Here is a 23,487-nt window from a genome sequence, read left to right as displayed (position 1 = left end):
GTCTCCTGCTGCTGTTAGAATCTTGTAACAGCGGACTGGGAGAGAGGAAAGGGGGCAGAGCTCACGGCTGTGTGCAGAAGTTTCCCTGGCTGCCATTGGGGCAACTTTAATTTACACTAAAGCGGCAGGAGTGGGTTAACTTTTTTTCCTTTTTCTTAAGTGTCTTTTTCTTATCAAAACTGACCCTGTCTTCTTTTGAATCTGTTGCGGCATTGGGTAACGCCAGACAAGTGAATGGCTTTGTTGCTTATCAGCGCTGAACTGAGCAACTTATGTCTCGTGTGCTGACTCAACATTTCTCTTGGATGCCTCCAACCAACTGCCATGGAAGAAGATTGGGAAAAAGTGATTGTTATAAATTGCAGCGTTTAATGTGTTATTGACAGGCTGCAGCATAATTGCTGTTGTCCATCATTGTACTGGCTGCTGGTACTTTAAAGGGGAACTCCAGGTAGAGATTAAAAATAAATAAATAAACCTGCTGCAGAAGCATATAGCATTGCTTACCTATCTATCCCAGTTTGGAAACTACCAAAAAATCCATTTGTTTTGGGGGGGTTTGTTCTGTATTGTGTGGCTCTACTTCCTGGTTGAGCAGTTGTACACATTACTACAGGTTCCAGAATGCAAGAACTTTTTTCTTTTATTTTTTCTTTTCATCTCCATGCACATATTATGATTGAGCATCTTTTATCTTTGAAGTTGAGCCGCACAATAAAGGCTTTATGTGATATTATCTTATACTGTATATGCCTCATTTTTTGTTCAGGTGAGATTGGCAGTGTTGGCTCTGACTGACTGCGCCATTTACTGTCATTTAATTGTTTTACTGCACAATTTTTGTAAAGATGCTGCAGTACTGCAATGAAACTCCAGCATGTGTAAACATAGCCCGAATTTCAAAGCAGACTTTTGCAGTGAAGTTGCACAATCACCTGGTTCTGGCTGGTCAGAGATGGTGAATCATTTAGGGGATTGGGGGATCCAGCCAAGCCTCCTGTGACATCATGCCCTGTCCCCTGTCTGCATCATCAGCCTGTGCTCAGCAAACACACACAATGTGAGACAGAGGCATGTAATTTTTGTCTCCTAATGGGGGAGAGCAGAGCGAGTAGGAGATGACGTGAATGAGCACAGAGGCTATTTTTCTTCACTTCCTGGATGTCATTCAGCTACCATTGTGGCAGAACTGTACAGATATGGTAATACATTATCTAGACACATGTATATAACTTTTAATGTACTTTTAACAGATTTTTTTTTTCCTTTTCTGGAGTTCCCCTTTAGTCTGTGCAGTGCTGCTCATAGTGAAGCATCACTGCAAAAATTAAGGTCCCCTTCATACCAGCAATGTCTATGTATGGTCCAGCTGCACAGGGTGTTGGCAGTTAGATCTGAATTAAATTTACAGCTAAATCAGTAAATAGTTAAAAATATTAACCAAAATTGAATATGAACCGAGTATTTAATGTATATTGCAATAATTTAATATTTATGCTCTCTTGTAGTAATAATTATACCTATTTGAATATTAATTAGGTGAACTACTGAGCAAAATGCCATAACATTAACTTACTATGGCATAACAATTGGATAGAGTTATGCACGCCTAGCAGATTTAAATAAATATACCTGCCTAGACACAAATACTAAGATTTCCAAATGCTCAAATATTGTCTAATTGGAACTTGCTAAAAAGTACAAAAAAGCAAATGGCATCAAAAACTTCAAAGACGAGTCTCCATTTTATCACTGAAGTTGTTCTGCTATGTAAAGTCTTTGAAGAAGGACTCCTGGTGATCGAAAGCCTTTGAAATGATAGAAAACAGACATTTATAATTACATAAAGGTGCAGAGTCCAGCAGAGATAGTAGAGGACATTATTGAAGATGTTGAGGAGTAGACATTGGAAACACAAAATTTTGAATCTCAAAACTCACTTGACCTGTTATGTGATGTCAGAGAGAAGAACCGTCTTAAACAGGCATCGGGAAAAAATATATAATGATAGATTCGCTTTAATATCATTGTATACTTTAATGAGAGTTTGGTAGATACATTTTTCTTAAAGTAAATATCATACGGCAACTGGAAGAAAAGTTTATGCTATGCAATTTTGTAAACCGAGTTAATACTGTACTTCTTAAGTTTTCCAGGCTGATATAATTGATAGCCTGTCGTTACAATATATTAACTTAATTAATATATTATCAATAATAGTCAGGATCCTGACAAACGGAGGTGACAAAAGCAGTTGGTTCCATTCAAAGTGTAGTGGTGGTGTTGTGTAACTGCAGCCCAACTCCCATTGGGAATTAAGCAGCAGTGAACCTGCACTATGGCTGCACAGTGAGCATAGCCAACCGCTTCTAGATCCCTTAACTACCGTATGTAGGGCAGATGCCCACTGGCATTAGGCTTTGTAAGGGTAGCACAAGAATGGATGCAGGTGCAGAGTCCAACACCTAAACAGGGAACAGCTTTACGCTTATCAGGTGCAGGTACAGGTAGAGGTTGTGCTTGAGGTCGTGGCTAAATTATGGAAGTCAGAAGAAGTGAGCTTGACTTAAAAGAAGGTGTTGGGGACTTTTTTGATGACCTTGCCTAAATATTACAGTGCTCTGCTGGAAGAGTGTAGTGTGTGACTTTAGTGTTTCTGTACAAATCCTCATACTCACGGTTAGAAGAACTAAATAGAAGACCGCCTTTTGCCAAACCAGCTGAGACTGTGAGGTTTGGTAGCATAATTCCCAGGCTTAAACTACTGGGCAAAGCTAACTTCTCAAGATTACCCAAGGAAGTCGAACAGGTACCAGTGGGATACTTTGGCTTAGCCCTTTTGTCCCACTGAGGATCAATTATTTTTACTGTAGGTTGTCATGATTTAGAAAGAAGGATCCTAGGTGTAGGCAAGGTTAACCCAGGTGACAGTTACCCCACCTCTGGGTTTAGCAGTTCTTTCTGAAGACAGGAGACAGTGCACTTTTAAACAAATTAGAGACAGTGTGAGAAAAACAGTGTGAGAAAAAGTTGTCCTCAAAGTGACAACTTTATGGCTTTGAGGAATATAGTCTGGCCCAAACCTTTTACATTTCTGGGTATGAAAACACATAATCTAGGATATACTGTGGCTTGGTCTAGAGGTGACAAAACCAGTTTTATCCCCCAAGGAACACTGTGGTCTTGGCCAAAAGGTGAGAAAACCAGTGAAGTGATAACATTATGGCCTGGAGGGATATAGTATGGCCTATGCTATTTTACATCCCCAAATATAGAATTTTCCCCAGGGTAAACTCTAGCCTAGGCCAGACTAGATTGATGTATTCTGGCCTGGATGGGTATAGTTTAGCCCAGGCTATTTTACACCCCGGGATATGCTTTGGCCTTGGCTTTTTTTACACACTGGGATATAGTTGGCCTAAGCTATTTTACACCCCGGTGTATAGTTTGGCCTAGGCTATTTTACACACCGAACATAGTTTGACCTAGGCTATTTTACACCCAGGAGTAAAGTTTGGCCTAGGCTATTCTACACTCCAGGGTATAGTTTGGCCTAAGTTATTTTATACCCTGGGGAAAACTCTGGCCTAGACTAAACTATACCCAGGTATAATCTGGGTCGGGGTTAATTTGGTCAGCTACAGCGGTTTTTAGGATCTGTGAGCTACAGACCAGGGGAAGCTATCCAGAGGTATTCAGCAGGGGTTGCTAGAAGAAAGTCCTGTATCCACATGAATGAACATCCACCTGAGCTATCCTGTGGGCACAGAGTGATACACAATCAGGGATTACAGGCCCACTTAGTGGGAGAGCTAGCTGTCGGGGGAACCCCTTAGGAAACCTAGCAGCTTGCAGTTAAGACTCAGCCTTTGCACTTAGCATATTTAATGACTAGTACAATACCTCCAGTAAATTTGTGCAGCAATCAGAGGTAGAGAAAGAGCAGCCCAGCGTGGATAGGATTAGTCTCAGTTTTTACCACAGCCCCTCCTTGCGGTGCTCTAGCTGGAAATGGATAGAGTATCAGCTATGAGGAGAAATAAACATGAGTCCTGCCGCTTGGCAAGGTTCTAGTAGGACCCTCTCAGCAGACTCTGGACATGCATTCTTGCTCTTAGGGGGGATCTAATTGGACAAGGGGACAAGATAACCCTTGATGATAGGTTACTAACCTTTGAGGTAGCTGTCTCAGACAGGCAGTGGCATGAGTCATACAATCAATAAAGCAATCAGTTAACCCTTTTGCATTTACCTTCAGCCATCCAAACAGTACAGTGACATACAGTGACACCTGGTGGTGGAAGTAGCATTCTACGGGCTTCAATACTATAGCCTATAACACATAGTACCGAACTATACATACTGATACAACAGCAGTGGAAACCCTTTTTGGGACACTGAAAATGGCAAACTGGTCAAAAATATATAATTGATTTACACACAGAGGCTAAACACATAGACAGAAAAATCAATTTATGTATTACCGAATTCCTTGCATGTTAAAACACCCTTAAGTAAATAGTAATTAGCTGGAGGTGAAGTTTAATAGAAACAGCTGCCATATATAGGACACAGTACAAAACACTTCCCAATATTCACAGCAAAATAAATAAAGGGGTTTTCTGAGCAAAAAAGATTGCTCATCAGTTGGTCAGCGCCCACACTACACAGTGAAGGGGCTGGAAGCAGTTGGTATCTTTCACTGTGTAGCTGTGGCGATGTGTAACTGCAGCTTAGCTCCCATATTAGTGGATGGGAGATGAGCTGTGGTAAGCAGCCCTGGCCACTACACAGTGAATCGCATCAACCACTTCTGGCCCTGATAATCAGTGACCTGTCACAGAATTTTAGATGGATAAGCTAAGTGCATGGTTGTATAGGGCTGATTTCATGTTGTATAGGGCTGGTCTCTGATGTATACCTTGCCTCATCTAAAGTATACCTTGCTTTTTTCTACATATTGTGCAATCCAATGCCAAGATAACTGTCTTTTTTTAATATAAAAATTAGCCCAAAAAGTTCAGGGAGTGTTTCGGCTAAATGAAAAAGTCCAGTTTTTTTTTTTTTTTTAACTCCATGACTTTCTTGCAATATGCTCACTTCTATCGGCCTCCTGCTGTTTGATTGACATCCACTAGACTTTATGTTCAACTTCAACTAATGAGAGTTAAGCTTCTCACGCCAGCCTAAATGACTGGTCTACGCTATGCCTTTCTAGACAAGCCCTGCAGGCAGCTGGAAGAAGCCGAGAAAGATGTCCATGCATTGTGCACGGTTTGCAGAGCACTCATGGATTTCATTTTAGCAGATGAAGTTAAAAGTAAAGCCATATGCTACGTTTACACGAAACGATAATTTGCCCGATTGTACGATTAACAATGTCAGAGTAACGTTTTTTTTCATAACGATCAGCGTTTAGACGGTAAGCTATATCGTATGGAAAATTTGTTTTGCGATAACACATTGGTTAAATCGCCGAACGACTGTTCACACGGAACAATCTGTGAATATTTTGCGAACGATCAACAACGATTTAAGAAGTTGTTGAAAAATCAAAATGAACGATTTCTCGCTCGTCGTTTGATCGTTCGCAGCGTTTACACGTACGATTATCATTCAAATTCGATCGTTATCGTGCGCATTCGCACGATAATCGTTCCGTGTAAACGCAGCATAATGCATGCCAATCAAGCAGCTGGAGGCAGTAGAAGTCAGCACAGGAATGTTGAAGCCAAGTGCTGGGATTTACAAAGCTGGTCTAATATGTCCAGTGGGAACACCCCCTGGGCTTTTGAAACTCATGTCCATAATAACAAAAGGACAACTGTATCAGCACTGGAGGGCTAAATCTGTAAAAGAAAGGTGAGTATGATCTCAGACTGAGAACCCCTATACAGCCATGGGGCGGGGATCTGACATACTTACCGTCTGGGGCCTCAGCGATTAATGCGCTCATTACATCAGTGCAGTGCATACAGTTATGCAAAAGATTTAGCTTTTTTATGGTTAGTTGTTGGGTAAAGCCTTTTGTTGTCAAACTACTGTGTTTTCTCTTATTAAATCATAATGACAACCAAAAACATCCAAATGATCCTGATCAAAAGTTAAAATACCCAGTTCTTAATACCACGTATTGTCCCCTTTAACATCAATGACAGCTTAACCCTTTGAGGACCAGCCCCAAAATGACCCAGTGGACCGCGCAAATTTTGATCTTAGTGTTTCCGTTTTTCCCTCCTCCCCTTCAAAGAGTTCTAGCACTCTCAGTTTTCTATCTACAAGACCATGTAAGGGCTTATTTGTTACAGGAATAGTTGTACTGTGTAATGGCGTCATTCATTTTACCATAACATGTATGATGGAATTCCAAATATATTATTTATGAAGATATAAATTGGTGAAATCGCAAAAAAAAATGCAATATGGTGACGTTTGAAGGGTTCCTGTGTCTACGTAATGCACTATATGGTAAAAGCGACATGATACAATTATTCTATAGGTCAGCCCGAACACAACCACATGCAGGTTACACAGATTCTCTAATGTTATATATTTTTTTTAAATGAAATCCTTTTTTTTGGCAATTAATTATAATTAAATGGGACTATTGTGACGCTTATAACGGTTTTATTTTTTCACCTACGGGGCTGTATGGGGTGTCATTTTTTTCCGCCATGATCTCTAGTTTTTTTTAATACCATATTTGTGAAGATCGGACGTTTTGATCACTTTTTTTTTTTTTTATATATATATAATGTAACATAAAATCGGTAATCCGCGCACTTTTTCCCTCTTTTCGTGTACGCCGTTTACCGTTCGCAATGACGCTTGTAATATTTTAATAGATCGGACAATTACGCACGCTACGGTATATTATATGTTTATTTGTTTATTTATTTTTATATGTTTTATTTATATAATGGGAAAGGGGGGTGATTTCAACTTTTATTGGGGGAGGGGTTTTTGGGTTGTGTGTTAGTGTTTTTAACTTTTTTTTTTTTTTTTTTTACACATTTGAAGTCCCTTTGGGGGACTTTTACATCCAGTACTTGGATTTTTACACTGATCATTGCTATGCCATAGGCATAGCATTGATCAGTGTTATCGGCGATCTGCTCATTGAGCCTGCCTGTGCAGGCTTAGTGCAGCAGATCGCCGATCGGACCGCACGGAGGAAGGTGAGAGACCTCCGGCAGTCCGTTTTACCGATCGGGACCCCCGCAGTCACACTGCGGGGGTCCCGATCGGTAAGTGACAGGGGACTCCCCCTGTCACTTACACTTAAACTCCGCGGTCGCGGCGTTTAAGGAGTTAATGACACGCGGCAGCGCGATCGCTGCAGCGTGTCATTACCGGTGAGGTCCCGGCTGCTGATTGCAGCCGGCCCCCACCTGCTATGAAGCGCGCTCCGCTCCGGAGCACGCTTCATAGCGGGAGAAACACCCAGGGGGTACAGTTACGCCCTAGGTCGTCTGGGGACAGACTTCCATGGCGTAACTATACGCCCTGGGTCGTCTAAGGGTTAAAGTCTTTTGTGGTAGATGTGGATGAGGCCCTTTATTTTCTCAGATAGTAAAGTTGCCCATTCTTCTTGGCAAAAAGCCTCCAGTTCCTGTATATTCCTGGGCTGTCTTGCATGAACTGCATGCTTAAGATCTCCCCAGAGTGGTTCAATGTTGAGGTCAGGAAACTGAGATGGCCACTCCTGAACCTTCAATTTCTTCTGCTGTAGCCAATGACAGGTCGACTTGGCCTTGTGTTTTGGATTATTGTCATGTTGGAATGTTCAAGTACACCCCATGCGCAGGCTCATGAGTGCAAATTTCCCTCTAGTACTTGCTGATAACCAGCTGCATTCATCTTTCCTTCAACTTTGACCAAGTTTCCTGTGCCTTTGCAGCTCTCACATCTCCATATTATGTTTTTTTATTGTAGGAATGGTGTTCCTTTCATCATAGGCCTTGTTGACACCTCTCCAAATGTAATGTTTATGGTCGTGGCCAAAAAGTTTGGTTTTGAAAAATGAAATCTTTAAACAAGAGGTGAGAACAAAAAAAAGAGCACATTATTAAATTAAAGAACAGTGGCACTATTCAATTAAATTCATTTCATATGGTTATTATTTTTCTGTGGGTAAATACTGTACCAGAGGTAAATAGAGGTAAATCCGGAGGTAAATACTGTACCAGCCACAAAAAGGCTCTTTGCAGACTGTACACGATTGCAGTGCATTTACATCCAGTGACTTACAAGAGGTGTCTTGTCTGATTGGAGTTGTTCACTTTTTAGTCTTCCCCATCTGGCCCAGAGCACTATAAAGACTTCTTCCAGCAATGAACTGTCTCTGTGGAATATGCTGGACAAACATCTTAGATACTTCACTTTTCTGGCATCCTGCCTCTCCAAACAGTAATAGTGCCCCCACCACCCACTTACAGATGTAGCCAGTTTTAAACGGACACACTGTCCCTATCTTTCATTACAATAACACATTACAATAAGTGTAACAAATCTAAAACAATAACAGTACACATCTCTATGTGTTTTGTGTACTTCAGTAGATTTTCAGGGCCAGCTTACTGCGACTGACCTTGGGAATAAACTAACAGTAATATAGAGATGCACAAAGCATCTGCCGTTTTGTGACATTTATTTTAACAATTCTGCTCAGGAAGTTAGTAAATAAAAAAATAAAAAAAAAAAGAACACTATGCAACAACATAGTATTTAGATCCACACACAGTATTTACCCACCTCCACTTCATATATATCCTTTATGTTCCCCAGATGGTCGGGGACCTGCCGTTTTTTTGGGGGGTCCCTTAGGTTCATGTCACGGCAGTCCTGAGGGGCAACTGACCCACCCAGACTGTCGGTACTGCCACCCACAAGAGAGGGAGGAAATAACTCAAGGTGTATGGTTGTGTGTGTATAGGTGCATGTGTGGATAAAAGATGACAGAGCCCTGTGCTTTAGTATTAAAATATAACAGCTTTACTCTTAGGCTTCTCAGTATAACAGTACACGGTTTACAGACAGAAATCTTGACACACTGATGTGCTTGATCTTTGCGATTAAAAGAGGTGCTTGAGAAAAACAAGAGAGATAGTTGTAGCGGTGCTTGTAGAGTAGAAAGTACAGGAACGGAGGTTTGCCAGAGGAGCCCTAACCCAGTGTAGCTATGTACTCTGCCAGAACTTTTAGTAGATGTCTCTTTAATAGTAAAGTGTTACCTATACTTGTGTTTAGACCGTGTCTGACCACCTTCTGCCCCCTGGTATCATAGAATCCATCCCAGTAGGGTAGTGCAAGCCCCAGCCATGGTTATCTGGGGGTAGCTAGTTGTCTGATGTTTCCAAGTTACCTGCACTGTGCGATAGGATACGTAGGCCTTCTGTACTGGCTGCTTTGTCGAGGCTAGATCCTCTCTTGTCAGAATACTGCCCTGCTCTTTATAGACATGTTCCAGGCGTGGGTCAGGGTGTTCCTAGGGTGTTCCTCTCCCTTGGGTGTTTAGCACTGCAAATTAGCTATAGTAGTTGTTGTAGAAGACGTGTTGGTCTCTAACTGCATCTTTTTACACTAGTGGCTAGACTCAACTGAACTGCGTACTTCCTCCCACACAGAGCTAAATAACCCCTCCTACAGGGGGTGAGTGTGTGTAGAGAGTCGAAATAGATGGAGAGAAAAGAGAGCACCTCCTATTGGTCAGCAATAAACCCATGGTATACATGAAACATTAACCCATAATCTCCTGCAGATGTGCATATAAGTAAGTACATGGGAAACACTGACACCTAGTGGTGAAACCTTAGAATACCTCATTCACCACTTAACCTGAGAGAAAGCTTTATGACAGGTGCAAAAAAACACTAACAGTGGGACACCACAGATGTCACTAATAGGCCCTTGCATTTTGAGAGTTGAAGGCTGCAGTGGGGCATAAGTGTTTGAGCATCCATGGATCTCAGACAGCCACCTAAACTACCCATATTGCATTCTGCACATTTTTTTTATTTTGGTGACTAGGTTGTACCACCTGAGGTAAGTCGCTAAACTTGCTTCAGGAAGAAGTGCTACTGGATAAATAATATTTCATCCCCTGTATACACTTTAATAGCATTATTTACCTGTCTGCCCCAGTTTGGAAACTACCTTAAATCTATTTGTTTTGGGGTCGGAGGGGGGGGGGGGTGTCTTTGTTCCGTATTTCATGGTTGTACTTCCTGGTTGAGCAGCAACTTAGTGCTACAATTCTTAGAATGCTTTGCTCTTCATCATAGTCCTTCCACTCCACCTATTCACTTTCCATATCACACCTGCCAGTTCCTCACCCAAAACTGTTCCAGAACATCTTATTTCACAGCAGTCTATTGCACAGTGAGGTTGCAGAACCTTCTGCCTCATTTAAAAAAGTACAGCAAGTTGTTATCACACCTCACTCTCCCTTCATGTCCCTTTTTGAGATTTATATGTATCTATGTATATGACAGGGAGATGGTGAAGTAGGCTGATCAGAGATGCTAACATCGCCAGAGAGGTAGGGCTAGAGCTCAAAGACAAGATCCAGCAAAACCACACTCAAGCCAGTTCTATTAGTGATAACACTGTAATAGAATGTCATGCAGTGTATGTCTTGTTGCACTAGATAACCCCTTTATACCTAATCATACAGATTTTTGTTGTATGAATAGCTGTAAATAATCCAATATTATCCAATATTGAATGAAAGTGTCATTTCTGACTAATGTTGTTGTCCACAGTAATTAAGTACTCAGGAGTAGTGTTGATTGAACTGTTCGAGAAAAGTTAAAAGTTAAAGTCGAACATCTCGATTTTCTCGAACTCGAACCGAACCAAACTTTTTACTTTTCATTCAAGTTAGTGTTCGAGTTCAAGTTCGATCGCCTTTTTGCCAGCCAATTAGTGCAGAGTACATAGACGTGTCAGAAACGTCATTGCTGAGGTGTAGGGGTCTCATTGGCTGCTAAAATCACATGACCATCTCATATATATATTACTAAGATGTGTACTGGGTGCCATTTTCTGCTCACTCACTGTGCTGTACAGACTGCTCCCTGTCTGTCTGTCTGTCTGCTTGCATGCTGCTACTTAGCTTAGTAAGTTAATATATTTTTTGTGGCTGGTGCTGCTGCTGCTGTACATTGTATTGCTGTGATTTGTACTACAGCTGCATAGAACCTCACTGCTCATTGTCCTGTGTAACAGGTACCATACACCATATGGCTAGGTTCACACTCTGTATCTGTGCGGCTGTATTGCGGGCGGTAAATCATCGGCCGGATTTTTCCGGTTCATGCGTACGCTAGAAAGTATACGATATACGGCTGCACAGTGCACACTATTTATGAATCTACGGCTCGATCGTAAACGGACCCGTAAAAAATGAACAAGACCATTGTTTGCGGCTGGAAATGCGGCCGTGGATTGACAGGTGGTCCGTACGGAGTACTTCAAAAATAGCCGGCAATGATGCAGAATGCCGATGCCTCTAATAGTTAATATATTAAATTAATAAAACACATTTTCTTTGTAATAAAGTCCCTTTCGTTGTTCAATAATTTAATTCTAACGAATCCATCATTGTGCAATTAAATATACTGTTAAAATAAATATATATATAAATAAATGTATATTTATATATATATTTATTTTTTGACACTATGTTTAATTGCACAATGATGGATTCGTTAGAATTAAATTATTGAACAACGAAACTGATTTTATTTCAACGAAAATGTGTTTTATTAATTAAATATTAATTAGTACAGGAAGCTCCAGTAAGCCTATAATTCATATTGCCGGCAATAGAGCTTTCTGTACTAATCATCACTTTACTTTAATTAAAACATCAAATGTTTCTTCTAATTATGTTATCACAATAGCATTATTAGAAGAAACATTTAGAATTATATGTGCGCTCAGCTGATTTGCTGATCGGCTGAGTGCACATATAATTAGTGGGTCCGCAGCACAGTGACTTAATTGTGCTGTGGACCAGCGAAGAGGACACATCGGGGTGAGTATAAAGCTCTCCCCACCCCCTCCCCAGCACTGCACCCCTCCCAGCAAGGAAGGGGGGTCACTTAACCCCTTCCTTGCTGGGATGGGTGCAGTCTGACATCAGTCTGGCCCCAAGGGGTTAAGGGGGATGCAATACATCCTCCCTTAACCCCTTGGGGGCCAGACTGTAAGCAGCGATCTGTAAAGATGCTGCATACTGTAAGGAGCACAACATCGCTCACAATGATGGGTGTTGTGCTCCTGTTTGTGTGTTTTTTGTGTGTTTCTCCCTTTTTGTTTTTCAGATATCGGTATCCTGGGGATTACGTTGGATTCTGTGGACTACGTCGATGACCAGCGGTTGTTTGTTGTTTTTTTTTTATAAAATGGTCAATGAGGGGTGTGGGGGTGTTTTTATTTGAATAAAAAAATGTTTTAACTTGTGTCTTGTCTTTATTTCTTTACTTTATAGACTTAGTAGTGGAAGCCGGAATCCATTACTAAGTCGGGGCCTAGTGTTAGCCGGTATAAAATGGCTAACACTAACCCCCCATTATTATCCCAGTACCCAATGCCACCAGGGGTACTGGGAAGAGCCGGGTGCCAGTGGTCCCGGAGCGTCAAAATTGGTGCTCCTGGACCGGGCAGCAGCAGGCTGGTAAGATTTAGGCTGGGGAGGGCCTAAACCAATGGCTCTTCCCACCCTGGTGTTACCAGGCTGCTGTTGTTTGGTTTTTAACCCAGCTGGTTATAAAAATAGGGGGGACCCTATGCGTTTTTTTAAAATTTATTTATTAAAAAAAAAAACACGCATATTTTTATAACCAGCCGGGTTAAAAATGTATTGTATTGCATCCCCCTTAACCCCTTGGGGGCCACACTGATGTCAGACTGCACCCATCCCAGCAAGGAAGGGGTTGAGTGACCCCCCCTTCCTTGCTGGGAGGGGTGCAGTGCTGGGGAGGGGGTGGGGAGAGCTTTATACTCACCCTGATGTGTCCTCTTCGCTGGTCCGCAGCACAATGAAATCACTGTACTGCGGACCCGCTAATTATATGTGCGCTCAGCCGATCAGCCAATCAGCTGAGCGCACATATAATTCTAAATGTTTCTTCTAATAATGCTATTGTGATAACATAATTAGAAGAAACATGTGATGTTTTAATTAAAGTAAAGTGATGATTAGTACAGAATGCTCTATTGCCGGCAATATGAATTAACGGCTTACTGGAGCTTCCTGTATTAATATTTAATTAATAAAACACATTTTCGTTTAAATAAAATCAGTTTCGTTGTTCAATAATTTAATTTAAATGAATCCATCATTGTGCAATTAAATATACTGTCAAAAAATAAATATATATATATATATATATATATAAATATACATTTATTTATATATATATATTTATTTTAACAGTATATTTAATTGCAAAATGATGGAATCGTTTAAATTTAATTATTGAACAATGAAAGGAACTTTATTACAACGAAAATGTGTTTTATTATTTCAATATATTAACCATGAGAGGCATCAGCATCGGCATACTCCAGAGGATCGCAAACCCCGGGAATAGCGATTCCTGTAAACTGTTTCCCTGCTTTCCCAGATGCATCCAGAGGTGTTTGCATCACTTTCTTAAGATTTTATTTGTTATTTTTAGTTGAACCAGATTTCCAAGTAAATGACCGTATGTTTTCAGCCGCATGTCTATTTTTTCCCACGGCCGTAGTTTCATCCGCACATTTACAGCCGCATAAAAAATACAACCGCACACATACATAGTGTGAACATAGCCTATAGCAGCACTTACCCACAGACTATACGACAACCTCCAAAAACTAGTGTGACCAGTATCTTTTGTCATCTGCAGCCAGTCTACAGGGTTGCTTTATTTTTTTAGTGCAGCCATATCCAAGCTCACTGCTCATTGTGCTGTGTAAGAGGGAGGCATACACCATTTTTGGGTGGTTCATATGCTACCTCTGTTTTAATGGTTCCTGATGTTCTCACTGCCATGCTGTTGCCCAGAATTCTGTTGCGATTAGGCAGCCTCAGAGGCATCCATGCATGTTCCCCCTGCTGTTTCCTGTCCATTTCCATGGTGTTTCCATCATTTTCTTTGACAGGTTTTCACACCACCTTCCTTGGGCCGAGCTTGGGTCCCCTGAAAAAATGCTCAAGTTTCCTATTGACTTTAATAAGGTTCGATACTCAAAAGGAGCACTCGAGTATCGGGAAATATTCGTCTCGAGTAATGAGCAACCAAGCATTGTAGTTCTTGCTCATCACTATTAGTTAGTTAGTTAGTTAGTGGGGTGTTTAGCAAGCTCAGGGACTTAGGCCCCCTTCACACGTCCGGAAAAAACACCCGGATTTCCTATCAGGAAATCCGGACGAATTTCCGGACGCATAGACTTTCATTGGACACGGACACCCTTCCGGAATTTTCCGGAAGGGTGTTCGTTCCGGAAAATAGGACCGGATTTTTTAGAACCAGTCCTATTTTCGGCCGGAAATCCGGCCCGGACGCCCCCATAGGAGTCTATGGGAGCCCCCGGGCCCCGGGCCCTGGTCCGCTGCCTTGTCTGCAGGTACCCCCCGCGACCGCTCGCGGCACCCCCGCACCCCCTGTGGCCACTCGCGGCACCCACGCACCCCCCCCCCCCCGTGGCCACTCGCGGCACCCCCGCTGACAGGCCATGATGGGAGTTGTACTTCTGCAGCCTGTGGCCATCCAGGTTACAGAAGTACAACTCCCACCATGCCTTGCTGACAGGTATGGTGGGAGTTGTACTTCTGCAGAATGTGGCCATCCAGGTTGCAGAAGTACAACTCCCACCATGCCTTGCTGACAGGTCATGATTGGAGTTGTACTTCTGCATACTGTGGCCATCCAGGTTGCAGAAGTACAACTCCCACCATGCCCCTGCTGACAAGTCATGATGGGAGTTGTACTTCTGCAGACTGTGGCCATTCAGGTTGCAGAAGTACAACTCCCACCATGCCTTGCTGACAGGTCATGATGAGGGCTGTACTTCTGCAGACTGTGGCCATCCAGGTTGGAGAAGTACAACTCCCACCATGCCTTGCTGACAGGTCATGATGGGAGTTGTACTTCTGCAGCCTGTGGCCATCCAGGTTGCAGAAGTACAACTCCCACCATGTCCTGCTGACAAGTCATGATGGGAGTTGTACTTCTGCAGCCTGTGGCCATCCAGGTTGCAGAAGTACAACTTCCATCATGTCCTGCAACCTGGGTGACCACAGACTGCAGAAGTACAACTTCCATCATGACCTGTCAGCCAAGCATGATGGAAGTTGTAATTCTGCAAGCTGTGACCATTGCAGAAATACATGTCCTTTTTTCTTCTCATCAGGAAATCCTGAAGGTTTTTCCTGATGGTTTCCTGATGGTTTCCTGAAGGTAAAAACGGATTACTGTCAGGAAATCCTGATACTTTCCTGATGACATTTAAGGCCTCCTGATCAGGATTTCCTGACAGTAAAAACTGACACGGACGTGTGAATGGGGCCTTAGGGAGAAGCGCAGACTTAGTTAGATAACATTTCCATCTCCATAGACAGGTAAAGCTGGGTGACCTCCATTATTTTCTTATCCACACTCAGTGCCCAAAAGTCCATTTTTGTCAGTTTTTATTGCTGAATAATAGTATAAAAAAAGACATCCTCCCATCTGTTATACGCATTAATCAATCATACAAAGGAGTTGCTTAGTTAAAAGTTCATTTTCGTCAGTTTTGGGGGTGAAACATTTAAATATACCATGTGTTATTGTCATATACCCCGTGTGTTTTTGTCATACAGATAAATATCCAGGAAATAGGGTTCTCTCTGTTGCTAAATCTTTCTTAATGGCAAAAAGTGTAATTTTTACAGGGGTATCCCTCCAAAAATCATTTTTGCATTAATAAATAGCTTTCCATCTTTCCAATATCAAAGCTGTGTGACCTCCATTATACTGACTACTATACAAGATGCCAGGAAAGCTGGGTGACCTCCATTATACTGACTACTATACAAGATGCTAGGAAAGCTGGGTGCTAGCCATTGTACTGCCTACTATACAAGATTTTAGGAAAGCTGGGTGACCGCCAGTATACTGACTACTATACATGATGCTAAGAAAGCTGGGTGACCGCCATTATACAGTGTACTATACAAGATGCTAGGAAATCTGCATGACCGCCATTATACTGACTACTATAGAAGATGCTGGGAAAGCTGTGTGACCTCCATTATACTGCCTACTATACATGATGATAGGAATGCTGGGTGACCGCCATTATACTGACTACTATAAAAGATGCTAGGAAAGCTGAGTGACCTCCATTATACTGCCTACTATACAAGATATTAGGAAAGCTGGGTGACCTCCATTATACAAGATGCTGGGAAAGCTGTGAGACCTCCATTATACTGACTACTATACAAGATGTTAGGAAAGCTGGTGGACCTGTATTTTACTGACTACTATACAAGATGTTAGGAAAGCTGGGTGACCTCCATTATACTACCTACTATACAAGAAGCTGGGAAAGCTGGGTGACCTGCATTATATAAGATACTGGGAAAGCTGAGAGACCTCCATTATACTGACTACTATACAAGATGCTAGGAAAGCTGAGTGACCTCCATTTCACTGACTACTATACAACATGCTAGGAAAACTGACCTTCACTACTGCCTCAACTCTGCTACGTCACTACTGCCAAAACTCTGCTACGCCTCTGCCACCTCAACCCTGCTACGTCACTACCTCCTCAACTCTGCTATATCACTACCTTACTACCCCAACTCTGCTACATCGCTGCCGACTTAACTCTGCTACGTTAACTCTGCTACATCACTACCTTACTACCTCAACTCTGCTATGTCAATACCTTATTACCTCAACTGTGCTACGTCACTGCTGCCTCAACTCTGCTACTTCACATCACTACATTACTATCTCAACTCTGCTATATCACTCTCTCAACTCTGCTACCTCAGTTATCCATTGAAAGGAATTAAGTTTTTTACCCTCTTAATTTTTTTTTCCTGTTATTCTCTAAGCCAAATTTTCTTCACTAAGTTGTTCCATGAATCCAGTTTACTCTTCTGGATTGTAATTCCAGCTTCTCCTCACTTGTATAGGTATAAAAATTAACCCGAATATCTACTATTGACTTTAATGGGGTTCAAGTTCGAGTCGAACCTCGAACCGAACACCACTACTGTTCAAGGTTCAACTCAAACGTCTTACTGTTCGATCATCAATACTCAGGAGGACACTAGGACACCTGTGAAGAGGGCACAGTGCACGCTAATGTCCTACTTTACTTTGTAAGGACAGACCAATATTTTAAAACCATTATTAAAAGGGTTTGCCCGAGCTTAGAAAAACATGGCTGCTCTCTTCCAAAAACAGCACTACTCTTGTCCTCAGTTTGGGTGTGGTTTTGCCACTCAATTCCATTGATGGAATGGAGCTGAATTGTAATACCTTTTTATATTGGAATTAGCCCACTAGACCCTGGATTTTCCATAGGGTAAAACACAACTTTTGTTACATATAAGTAAAAGCAAAGTGATTGAACGTGAAATTATCACTAGCTTCTTGACGCTATTGTATACACATGTTTGAATTGTCCACTGGCCAGTGGAACTAATATTATACCAATATGTTTCTAGACTAGAGGTGCTGCAGACTTCCTAACAGCTTTTGCAGACAGCCTTAACACGTCTATTGGCTATAGTGGTTATAGATCTATTTCTCTATATGGCCAATGCTTACGGAGAATAATTTTGTGATAGTATAGTGGTGTTATCCAGTCACTGTGTGGTGAGGGTAGTTTTCTTGGTGAATTATTTGCTGCAACCTGTAGCTAGTATATGTGCCCTGTTTTAGGGCATCAGCCACTGCACAATCCCTGTGCTGCCTGATAGATATTAGACAGATAGATACTGTATGTGATAAAGAGATAGATAGATAGATAGATAGATAGATCTAATGAGCAAAAGAAAGGTCAGCTCACCAAAAATGCAGTATATGTGTGCCGCTGTAATTCCCCAGGTCTGGAGCGCATGGAGCAATATTGCGGGCCTTCTCCCGTATATAGACTTCGATAAAGAAAAGGGTGGCTCCCAGCTCCGTAAAAAATGTATATAACTTTATTGTACTTGCATCTTAAAATAACAAACAAGCTAAAAACATCAGCGCCGACGCGTTGCGAGGTTACACCTCTTAATCATGGCAGTTAAATAAATGTAATGACATCCTTTTATAGGTAAGATGCAGATCTCCATACCTCGGACCGCCTCCCGGGCTGTCACCTGTCCGAAGTGGAGATCACATGACTTACTTACAGAGGTAGGAGGGAAAACATAAACTGGATCATGTAAAAAACAATACATTTAGTATATATAATATAGGTCAGATTTCAAGTTTAGACCTTTTGGATAACCTGTATCTAAATACAGAATCCAGTAGGCCTCTCTTTTTCTTAAAATCTGTACCCAATCATCGCCTCTCTATCTGTGCCCTAGAAAGGGTTAATAAACCATCACAAGGAGGTGATTGGGTACAGATTTTAAGAAAAAGAGAGGCCTACTGGATTCTGTATTTAGATACACGTTATCCAAAAGGTCTAAACTTGAAATCTGACCTATATTATATATACTAAATGTATTGTTTTTTACATGATCCAGTTTATGTTTTCCCTCCTACCTCTGTAAGTAAGTCATGTGATCTCCACTTCGGACAGGTGACAGCCCGGGAGGCGGTCCGAGGTATGGAGATCTGCATCTTACCTATAAAAGGATATCATTACATTGATTTAACTGCCATGATTAAGAGGTGTAACCTCGCAACACGTCGGCGCTGATGTTTTTAGCTTGTTTGTTATTTTAAGTACAGTAAAGTTATATACATTTTTTACAAAGCTGGGAGCCACCCTTTTCTTTATCGAAGATAGATCTAATATTTGTAGTGTATGTTTTAAAAAAAATTAACCCCATCTGTCTGACGTCATTTATCTGTCTCACCACCCGTCAGTGCAATGACCGCTGTTGGTACATAATTTGGGTTTACTAATTGCCCTTTGGGTGTGTCTTTAAAGTGACACTGTCACCCCCTTTTTGCATTATGACTCCTCTACTCAGGTGTTAAGGGTAAAATTAGCAGTTTTCATACATTATTTTACATCATACGTCATCGTGCTTGTTCCAGTAAAAAGCAATCTTTTATCATCTGTGGCTTGTGTTATTTGGGTGGGGCTTCACGGGTAGCTATCTTCTGGATAGCCTCTATTTTATTTACCTGAGGCCTTACCACTCCCCTGCCAATTCTGTACCCCAGGTAACGCGCTTCTTCCAGGCCCAAATAACACTTTTTAGGATTTGTTGTAAGGCCTGCTCTCCTTAGGGAGTCCAGTACAGCTTGTAGTTTTGGTAAGTGACTTTCCCAGTCATCACTAAAGATAATGATGTCGTCCAAATATGCAGAAGCATACCAACGATGGGGCTTGAGCACTATGTCCATTAACCTTTGGAAAGTAGCTGGGGCCCCATGTAACCCAAAAGGTAAGACAGCATATTGGAATAGACCCTCTGGGGCAACAAAAGCAGTTTTTTCTTTGGCACGTTCAGTAAGGGGAACCTGCCAGTAGCCCTTGGTAAGGTCAAGGGTGGAAAAATATCTAGCATGTCCGAGTCTCTCAATAAGCTCATCCACCCTCGACATCGGATAGGCATCGAATTTTGACACCTCATTCAACTTACGGAAGTCATTACAGAAGCGTAATGTGCCATCAGGTTTAGGGATTAACACTATGGGACTTGCCCACTCACTCTTTGACTCCTCAATGACTCCCAGGTCTAGCATTTTCTTGACTTCCCTTGATATGGTGTGTCTACGAGCTTCAGGGACCCAATAAGGTTTTAAATGGACCCGTACCTGTGGTTCAGTGACAATTTCATGCTTAATGACATTAGTGTGTCCTGGTAGCTCTGAGAAGATGTCAGTGTTTCTCCGCACCAACTCCTTGGCCTCCTGTCTCTGTGACTTTGACAGGGAATCGGACACACACACTTCAGGAGTAGCACTGCAGAGGACACTTACAGCAGTCAGAGTTTCTCTGTCCTTCCAGGGCTTAATGAGGTTCACATGATATAGTTGTTCTGGTTTTCTCTTGCCAGGCTGGTACACTTTATAGTTTACCTCACCCACCTGTTCTACAATCTCATATGCCCCTGCTACCTACCAAGAAATTTGCTCTCTACCGTGGGCACTAACACCAACACAGGATCCCCAGGGTTAAAAGTTGTTATTCTAGCAGACCTGTTATACACTCGGCTTTGCGCCTCTTGAGCCTGTTCTAGATGTTCATTAACAATAGGTATAACGACGGTAATTCGGTCTTGCATCAGGGAGATGTGTTCAATGTCTTGCATCAGGGACATGTGACATCAACTGTACTTTGAAATGACAGACTTAATTTTTCTATAAAATATGCTGCGAAATCCGAAAAAAAATATTTGCATAGTAAAGTTGAAAAAAAAAAAAATGTTTTTGTTTTTTTTTCGTTTGGTTTTTTGCTTAAGGGGATTTCAAGTTTACGCTGTTCGCCCTGTAATAAAAAAAAGAAAAACTGTGTGCGAACAAACAAAAAAATAATGTCCGCTGTTTGCAATAGATGTCCAAAAATAATTGTCATGATCATTATTCTGACGTCTGTGCAATGTCTGTTATTTCATACACTGTGTGCATTGAAAGTCAATCATTTCTTTGACTTCAATGCATTACATTGAAGTCAATGAAATTGTGGCAATAATGTCTTAAAATAGAAAAGGTGGATGCCTTTTCTCATTTTTTTACATTGTATGAACATAGCCATAAACTGACATATCACATCAATTGTACTTTGAAATGATGAACTTAATTTTTCCATAAAATATGCTGCGAAACCAGAAGAAAAAAATTCTCTATGGACGTCAGACTCATCTCTGGTGAGCGCACACGGCTTTCGACAGTGATATCGCGACGGCGGGATCAGGTCCAGGACCGGGACTTCGGGGAAGGGGTAGTTATATGGTGCTCCACCGGGGTTTGGGCAGGTGTCACCCCGACATGGGAGGGGGGGGTGACAGGTTTCCTTTAGACTACTCCTCTAATGCCTTACCTACCAACGCTCCCTCCTGTCTCTTCAGCTCCCAGGTCACCGACATCCCACTCAGCCAATCAGTGGCTGAGGCGGAACAGTGCACTCATTAGCTGAGCAGGATGCCAATGACCCGGGAGCCGGTACAGCTGGGAGTGAGGCAGGTAATGCATTATCTTGTTAAAGCACAGCAGGTGATGGGTTAAGTAGACAGGCCATGACAGTACAGAGTATTGCAGTGGATTTTGCTGTAAAACTTACAGTGCGAAAACCACTGCAATACTGTACCTGTGAAACTAGCCTTACGGTATGGCCTACTGTACTTGGAAATGAATGTAAGGCACCAGCCTTCAAAATATGTATATTCAATACTATTTGGTTATATTTTTTCTGACAAAAATAAATTCTGACTGCAGCACTCTCACTGATAAAACAAAGATACTGTAGGATATTGTGTGCACATGTTTACAATTGTGTTTGTGTTCTATTCTGATTCCTAGCATGTACAGTATGAAAAAAAATCTTCACCAGACACCCTGTGAAAGCTGAGACAATCAAATATACCCTAAAGTTGTAGTCCAATACCATAATGCGAAAGGAATGTATGTATACTATAGCTAATAGTATGCTAAAATATGACAAGTTAGTTTAATTGTGTCATTACTAGAAGTGTTGGACATGCATGTAAATGTGATGCAAAATGTTATTTACTCAGCCTAAAAAAAATTAAAAAAATAATTGCAAATAGAACTGTCATATGTAATTGTTGACTTGCTGCCTCTAGTCTTCCAGCTGTGAATTAATGCTTTCATATTTTCTATAAGTCATTTAAAGTGTAGCTCCACCTTGTGTTATGCTTTGCTGAATACATTAGGAAAAATTCTGTATGATAAATTGTTGATATAATATTTTTATTTGTGAAATAAAATTTACAGCAGTTTGTTTGGCTAATCACATTAGTGGTATATTTTGAAATGTTTATAATTAGAGATGAGTGAATTTACAGTAATAAAGTGGTGTTTAGTTAGCTCAGCAGTCTTAGGTATCAAGGACAGCTCAGGCTGCCCCAGATGGAAGGAGCTGATTTGCTCCAATTATGGTGGTTATGCGATGAAATTCAGGATAATTTAAGGGACCTATTTGATGAAATTAATGATAACCTCCAGTGTACAGTCTCTAGAAATATCTTGGTTGCAGTTCTTGGGGGGTATGTTAGATCATAAAAGATTAATATTAAAGGTTCTCTTTTACACTAGGCTTAAAGTCCTGAATAAATGGTTCTCCCCAACAGTACCAACAAAATAATATTAAAAGCCATGAAGCAGCTTGGTATTCGGGTAGAAAAGAGGAATCATTTAAATTTCAAAAAAGATGGGGAAGGTGGACTTGAAAGATTTATAACTCCTACGTTTCCCCTTCTCTTTCCCCCTTTCTCTTTTTTTTTTTTTTTTCTGTCCCTTACTTGCGATCCTCTCTCTCTTAAAGTGCTGTATATTTAAAACCCCTTAACGACTACGGGCTTATTTAAGGACGTCGTTAAGGACTTTCAGAGCGGGGCCGCGCGGCGGCCATGCTCTGAACCGCGGCGGTCCCGGGTGCCACTTGTAGCCCAGGACCGCAGGTATAAGCGGGCAGGGTCCGATCACCGTGCCCGCTAATACAGTAATCGGATGCAGCTGTCAAAGTTGACAGCTGCATCCGATTACCGTGTGCAGCGTCATCCCGGGTGTCTAGTGGGGAGATCGCTCCTAGCGGAGCGATCTCCGTTACTGAAGCCGGCCGGGGACCGCTCCAAGATGGCGCTGTCCCCGGCTCGGCACTCGTTTACTTCAGGCTGCAGCAGCCAAAAGCAAACGAGTGCCTATCTCATGGATCTCTGCAGCATATCTATGCTGCAGAGATCTCTATGAGAGATCAGTGCACTTATACTAGAAGTCCCCTAGGGGGGCTTCTAGTATAAGTGTAAAAGTAAAAAAAAAGTGTTGTTATTAATAAAAAGCCCCCTCCCCTAATAATAGTCTGAATCACCCCCCTTTTCCCAGGTTATTAATAAAAGTAAATAAATAAACATGTTTGGTATCGACGCATGCGTAATTGCCCGAACTATTAATCACTTTTCTGATCTCGCACGGTAAACAGCGTCAGCGCCAAAAAATCCCAAAGTGCAAAATTGCGCATTTTTGGTCGCATCAAATCCAGAAAAATGTTAATAAAAAGCGATCAAAAAGTCGTATATGCGCAATCAAGGTACCGATAGAAAGTAAACATCATAACGCAAAAAATGGCACCTCACACAGCCCC

This window comes from Dendropsophus ebraccatus, chromosome 6, assembly GCF_027789765.1.
Source record: "Dendropsophus ebraccatus isolate aDenEbr1 chromosome 6, aDenEbr1.pat, whole genome shotgun sequence".
In the NCBI taxonomy this organism is placed as follows: domain Eukaryota; kingdom Metazoa; phylum Chordata; class Amphibia; order Anura; family Hylidae; genus Dendropsophus; species Dendropsophus ebraccatus.
Note: the sequence above shows the minus strand (reverse complement) of the source record.